The following is a 7,579-nucleotide window of genomic DNA, read 5'->3' as shown; positions in this document are numbered from 1 at the left end:
GTATTATACTGGTATCGGATCCAGGTAAGGCGAGAGAATGACAGTCAGAGCTGTGTACTGTTCTGGATGTCCGATGTGGGAGGTCATGGTGTCGGATGGCCCTCCAGACGTCCAGATCTGCACCAGGTGCAGAGAGATGGGGCTCCTAAGGGACCGTATTAGGTTCCTGGAGCAGCAGCTCGATGACCTCTGTCTGGTCAGGGAGAGTGACGAGGTCATAGAGGGGAGTTATAGGGAGGTGGTCACTCCAAAACCACAGGAGAGAGACATGTGGGTCACGCTAAGGAAGGGCAAGGGACAGAGGCAGGAACGAGGGAGTACTCCAATGTCGGTACACCTTGCAAATAAGTACTCCTGTTTGAGTACGGATGAGGATGACAGCCTACCCGGGGGTAGCAACAGCGGACGGGCCTCCAGCACAGAGACCGGCCCTGTTGCTCCGAAAGGTAGGGAAAAAAAGAAGAGGGCAATAGTAATTGGGGACTCTATTGTTAGGGGGTCGGATAGGCGTTTCTGTGGACGCAGTCGGGAGACCAGGATGGTGGTCTGCCTCCCTGGTGCCAAGGTCTCGGACGTGTCTCAACGCATCCAAGATATCCTGAAATCAGAGGGAGAGGAGCCTGAGGTCGTGGTACATATTGGTACAAATGACATAGGTAAAAAAAGTGAAGAGGTCCTGAAGGGAGGATTTAGGGTGTTGGGAGGAGAGTTAAGGAAAAGGACCAAAAAGGTAACAATCTTAGGATTACTGCCTGTACCACGCGACAGTGAGAGTAGGAATGGAGCGAGGTGGAGGATAAATGCGTGGCTGAAAGACTGGTGCAGAGGGCAGGGATTCAAGTTTCTGGATCATTGGGACTTCTTTTGGGGAAGGTGGGACCTGTACAGAAAGGATGGGTTGCACTTGAACCCGAGGGGGACCAACATCCTGGCGGGGAAATTTGCAAAGGTCACTGGGGAGACTTTAAACTAGAATGGTTGGGGCGAGGGACTCAAATAGAGAAAGCTAGTAGACAGAATGGGAGGCAGGAAGCAGAAAAGGGAAGCACTCGGACACAAGAGGAGAAAGAAAAAAAAGGAAATAAACAGAGAAGAAGAGACGGGGGGTTTCTTAAATGTGCATATTTTAATGCTAGGAGCATTGTGAGAAAGGTGGATGAGCTTAGAGTCTGGATGGACACCTGGAAGTATGATGTTGTGGCGATCAGTGAAACATGGTTGCAGGAGGGCTGTGATTGGAAACTAAATATTCCAGGATTTCGTTGCTTCAGGTGTGATAGAATTGGAGGGGCAAGAGGTGGAGGTGTTGCATTGCTAGTCAGGGAAGATATTACAGCAGTGCTTTGGCAGGATAGATTGGAGGGCTCATCTAGGGAGGCTATTTGGGTGGAACTGAGAAGTGGGAAAGGTGTAGCAACACTTATAGGGGTGTATTATAGCCCGCCAAATGGGGAACAAGAATTGGAAGAGCAAATATGTAAGGAGATAGCAGATATTAGTAGTAAGCACAAGGTAGTGATTGTGGGAGATTTCAACTTTCCACACATAGACTGGGAAACACATTCTGTAAATGGGCTGGATGGTTTGGAGTTTGTAAAATGTGTGCAGGATAGTTTTTTGCAGCAATACATAGAGGTACCTACTAGAGGAGGGGCAGTGCTGGACCTCCTGTTAGGAAATGAGACGGGACAGGTAGCAGAGGTATGCGTTGGGGAGCACTTCGGGTCCAGTGATCACAATACCATTAGTTTCAATATAATTATGGAGAAGGTCAGAACTGGACCTAGGGTTGAGATTTTTGATTGGAGAAAGGCTAACTTTGATGAGATGCGAGATGATTTAAAAGGAGTGGACTGGGACATTTTGTTTTATGGGAAAGATGTAGAAGAGAAATGGTGGACATTTAAAGGGGAAATTTTAAGAGTACAGAATCTTTATGTTCATGTTTGGTTGAAAGGAAACAGTAAAAATTGGAAAGAGCCCTGGTTTTCAAGGGAAATTGGACATCTTGTTCGGGAAAAGAGGGAGATCTACAATAATTATAGGCAGCATGAAGTAAATGAGGTGCTTGTGGAGTATAAGGAATGTAAAAAGAATCTTAAGAAAGAAATTAGAAAAGCTAAAAGAAGATATGAGGTTGCTTTGGCAAATAAGGTGAAAGTAAATCCAAAGGGTTTCTACAGCTATATTAATAGCAAAAGGATAACGAGGGATAAAATTGGTCCATTGGAGAAACAGAGTGGGCAGCTATCTGCAGAGCCAAAAGAGATGGGGGAGATATTGAACAATTTATTTTCTTCGGTATTCACCAAGGAGAAGGATATTGAATTATGTGAGGTAAGGGAAACGAGTAGAGTAGTTATGGATACTATGAGTTTCAAAGTAAAAGAAGTACTGACACTTTTGAAAAATATAAAAGTGGATAAGTCTCCAGGTCCTGACAGGATATTCCCATGGACATTGAGGGAAGTTAGTGTAGAAATAGCCGGGGCTATGACAGAAATATTTCAAATGTCATTAGAAACGGGAATAGTCCCCGAGGATTGGCGTACTGCGCATGTTGTTCCATTGTTTAAAAAGGGTTCTAAGAATAAACCTAGCAATTATAGACCTGTTAGTTTGACTTCAGTGGTGGGCAAATTAATGGAAAAGATACTTAGAGATAATATATATAAGCATCTGGATAAACAGGGTCTGATTAGGAACAGTCAACATGGATTTGTGCCTGGAAGGTCATGTTTGACTAATCTTCTTGAATTTTTTGAAGAGGTTACTAGGGAAATTGACGAGGGTAAAGCAGTGGATGTTGTCTATATGGACTTTAGTAAGGCCTTTGACAAGGTTCCTCATGGAAGGTTGGTTAAGAAGGTTAAACTGTTGGGTATAAATGCAGGAATAGCAAGATGGATTCAGCAGTGGCTGAATGGGAGAAGCCAGAGGGTAATGGTGGATGGCTGTTTGTCGGGTTGGAGGCAGGTGACTATTGGGGTGCCTCAGGGATCTGTGTTGGGTCCTTTGTTGTTTGTCATGTACATCAATGATCTGGATGAAGGGGTGGTAAATTGGATTAGTAAGTATGCAGATGATACCAAGATAGGGGGTGTTGTGGGTAATGAAGAGGATTTCCAAAGTATACAGAGTGATTTAGGCCATTTGGAAAAATGGCCTGAAAGATGGCAGATGGAGTTTAATGCTGATAAATGTGAGGTGTTACACCTTGGCAGGACAAATCAAAATAGGACGTACATGATAAATGGTAGGGAATTGAAGAATACAGTTGAACAGAGGGATCTGGGAATAACCGTGCATAGTTCCTTGAAGGTGGAATCTCATATAGATAGGGTGGTAAAGAAAGCTTTTGGTATGCTAGCCTTTATAAATCAGAGCATTGAGTATAGAAGCTGGGATGTAATGTTAAAATTGTACAAGGCATTGGTGAGACCAAATCTGGAGTATGGTGTACAATTTTGGTCGCCCAATTATAGGAAGGATGTCAACAAAATAGAGAGTAGAGGAGATTTACTAGAATGTTGCCTGGGTTTCAACAACTAAGTTACAGAGATAGGTTGAATAAGTTAGGTCTTTATTCTCTGGAGCGCAGAAGGTTAAGGGGGGACTTGATAGAGGTCTTTAAAATGATGAGAGGGATAGACAGAGTTGATGTGATCAAGCTTTTCCCTTTGAGAATAGGGAAGATTCAAACAAGAGGACATGACTTCAGAATTAAGGGACAGAAGTTTAGGGGTAACATGAGGGGGAACTTCTTTACTCAGAGAGTGGTAGCGGTGTGGAATGAGCTTCCAGTGGAAGTGGTGGCGGCAGGTTCGTTGGTATCATTTAAAAATAAATTGGATAGGCATATGGATGAGAAGGGAATGGAGGGTTATGGTATGAGTGCAGGCAGGTGGGACTAAGGGAAAAAAGTTGTTCGGCACGGACTTGTAGGGCCGAGATGGCCTGTTTCCGTGCTGTAATTGTTATATGGTTATATGGTTGTTAATAATAATGAATGAATAAAAATGTTATTAGCCAAGTAGGTCCACATACAAGGAATTTACATTGGTGCTTTACACGCAGGTAACAACAAGATATTCAGTAGACAATTAAAAATAAAATATTATAATTCAAACATGCGAAAATAAAGTACCGAAGTAAAAAGAGGCTACAGTCTTTTGGCTGTTGAATAGAGTTACTGCTCATGGGAAGAAGCTGTTTTTATGTCTGACTGTGGCAGCTTTGATAGCTTTGAGTTGCCTCCCAGAGGGAAGTGATTCAAAGAGTTTGTGGCCGGAGGTGAGAGCGGCAGAAAACATCTGCCAATGCAGTAGATGGTAGGTGGGGACTGCTCTCTGGTTGGTGATAGGATGGTTAGAACATAGGACAGTACAGCACAGGAACGGGCCCTTCGGCCCACAATGTTTGTGCCGAACATGACGCGAGGTTAAACTCTCATCTCCCTGTACATGATCCATATCTCTCTCTCTCCCCCTCCCCTCTACTTCCACGCCCACATAAAAGCTTCTTAAACACCCCTGTCATATCTGCCTCCACCACCTCCCCAGGTCAGGCATACCAGGCCCCCACCACTGCCCCGCGCATCCCCATTAAACATTCCCCCACTCTCCTTATAGCGATACCCTCTCGTCTTGGTCATTTCCAGCCTGGCGTAGAAAGAGTCTACCCTAACTGTGCCTCTCATAATTTTATATACTTCTAACTGGTCTCCTCTCAACCTCCGACATTGCAGAGAAAACAATGCAGGTCTATCCAACCTCACCCTGTAGCTGAAGCCCTCGAATCCAGGCGGCTTTCTGGTAAAACATTTTGTTTACAAAAAGTTAGAACATTTTCCTCATAAAACGTTTTGTGCTGCGCACGTCTGTCTAACGTGCTCTAATGAGGAGTGGACACACGGAACTGCAGATGCTCTTTTACATAAAAAGACAAAGTGCTGGAGTAACTCCGCAGTCGCTGGGGGGCCTGGTCTGGAGAAAGACAGGTTTGTGATCCTGTGTGGAGGTCAGGTAACTGGAGGAGCTTTGATTAAGCGTGTGGATCCTGTGGAAGGATAAAGTGAAGCTGAGATCTATGGAGTGAGCTGACCTATTCCAGCAATTTGTGGCGCAGCGGTAGAGTTGCTGCCTTACAGCGCCAGAGACCCGTGTTCGAACCTGACCACGGGTGCTGCCTGTACGGAGTTTACGTTCACCCTGTGTCCACGTTGGTTTTCCCCGAGTGCTCCAGCTTCCTCTCACACTCCAAAGATGTGCACGTTTGTAGGTTACTTGGCTTCTGCAAGTCGTAAATTGTCCCTGGTGTGTAGGATAGTGTGTGGGGATCGCTGGTTGGTGTGGACACGGTGGGCTGAAGAGCATGTTTCCGCACTGTATCTGTAAAGTCACTCAAATAAGACGGCTGCTTTTTAAGCAGCTGTTGTGTTATGCAGAAGCAATACATTACATTGCATGTTGCAAGTGCATCACACCAATATTTAGTTTAGTTTACGTTAGAGAAACAGTCCCTTCTGCCCACTGAGTCTGTGCCGATCAGCGATCACCCCATTCATTAGTTCTATGCTACGCACTAAGGACAATTTACAGAAGCTAAATAACCAATAACCCTGCACATCTTTTGGATGTGAGTGGAAATGGGATATGACAATAAAACATTCATGACTCTTGAAACCGGAGGAAACCCACGTGTTCACAGGGCGAATGTGCAAGCTCCGCATGGACAGCACCTGAGGTCAGGATCGAGCCCTGGTCTCTGGATCTGTGAGGCAGCAACTAATCTCATCGTTTTATACACGTTTATAAGATCACTACTCATCCTATATAGAGGATGGGAGCTGCCTGGCTTGAGGATAGAACTGAAAAGTTGGATTAGAAATATCTAAATTCCCATCCTTACTGTTTTGTTTTCCAGCCGAATGAATCGTTACCATCCACCCACTCGATGGACAAGGCCTCTTCGCGACTCTCGTCATTTATCCGCACCATTTTATGCTTGCCTTACTGCCTCAACAATCCCAAGGACCACAACGGCACCATCTTGGGGACTTCCTGCAGCTCCACAACGTCACTTCCTGAGTACAAGCGTAACGAGGAAAATTGCATCATCTGCGTCAGCCTCGAGAACTGCAATGGGAATGTGTACAAAAGCATTGTGGTAGGTGCATGGCATTCTTCCACGGCTCAGATACTACTTTATAACAGAGACACAGCATGGAAACAGGCCCTTCGGCCCACTGATTCCGCGCCGACCAACGATTGGATAGGATGCACTAGTTCCTGCATGCTAGGGACAATTTTCTGAAGCCAATTAACCTGCAATCCCGTATATCTTTGAAGTGTGGGATGAAACCGGGGCACTGGTGTTAGTCAGGGATTATGGGGAGAAGGCAGGAAAATTGGGTTTGGAGGGAGAAAGATCGGCCATGATTGAGTGGCGGATTAAGCTTGATGGGCCGAATGGCCTAACTCTGCTTTCATGAACATATGAGCACCCGAAGACAATCTCATGCGGTCACGGGGAGAACGTACAAACTCCCCACAGACAGCACCCACAGTCAGGGTGGAACCCGTGTCTCCGGCGCTGTATGGCAGCAGATCTACCATTGCTGCAATATATTTGTGACTTCTGAATAAAACATTTGGAAATGTGAAAAGTTAAAAACCCAGGAACTTGTTTCCAAGCTGTTTGGCTCAAAGTCTACAACAGACGCACTTTAATGAGATTCTGGTTTCTCTCATAAGGGGCAAGTGTCAGAGGATATAGAATGACACAGTGTGGCCCTTTGGCCCATCTTGCCACCACTGGCCACATGTCCCACCTGCCTGCATTTGGCCCTTATCCCTCCAAACTTGTCATATCCATGTACCTGTCCAATTGCTTCTTAAATGTTGCGATAGTCCCTGCCTTAACTTCCTCATGTGGCAGCTCGTTCCATACACCCTTCTCAATGTGAGAGGGGAAAGATTTAATAGGGACCTGAGGGGCAGCTTTTTGTTGTGTAGTGGTACAGAAGGCTGAGAGGTGGTCATACAGAGGTGTATAAAATCATGAGGGGAATAGAAAGAGTGAATGCAGAGGGTTTTTTATCCCGGGAGGGGAATCAAGATCAGGACATGGGTTTAAGGTGAGAGGGGCAAGATTTAATAGGAATCTGAGGGGTGTTGGGTTTTGGGAGTGAGCTGCCAGAGGAGGTAGCTGTGGCAAGAACTACACAATATTTAGAAGTCAACTGAACAGGTACATGGATAGAAAATGTTTTGAGGGATATGGGCCAAACGTGGGCAGAGAGAGGGAGGGGAAGAGAGGAGAGAGAGATAGAAGGGAAGAGAACGAGAAGGGAGGTAGAGAGCCGGGGAAAAAAGAGAGAGATGGACAGAGTTGGTTCCTGGGAGAGGGACAGCGATCAGCGATCTAAGGAGGAAGGGAGAGAGGGGGGGGAAGAGGGAGACGGGGTGAACAACTCCAGGAACAACTCTCCCTAGACTACCCACTCCCATCTTGTGCAGCGGGGCAATATTGGCAATTTTCCAATCATCTGGAACCTCTCCCGACTCCAATGATTCTT

Source organism: Amblyraja radiata, chromosome 15, assembly GCF_010909765.2.
Source record: "Amblyraja radiata isolate CabotCenter1 chromosome 15, sAmbRad1.1.pri, whole genome shotgun sequence".
NCBI classification, from domain to species: Eukaryota; Metazoa; Chordata; class Chondrichthyes; order Rajiformes; family Rajidae; genus Amblyraja; species Amblyraja radiata.
This window is presented reverse-complemented; position numbering follows the sequence as displayed.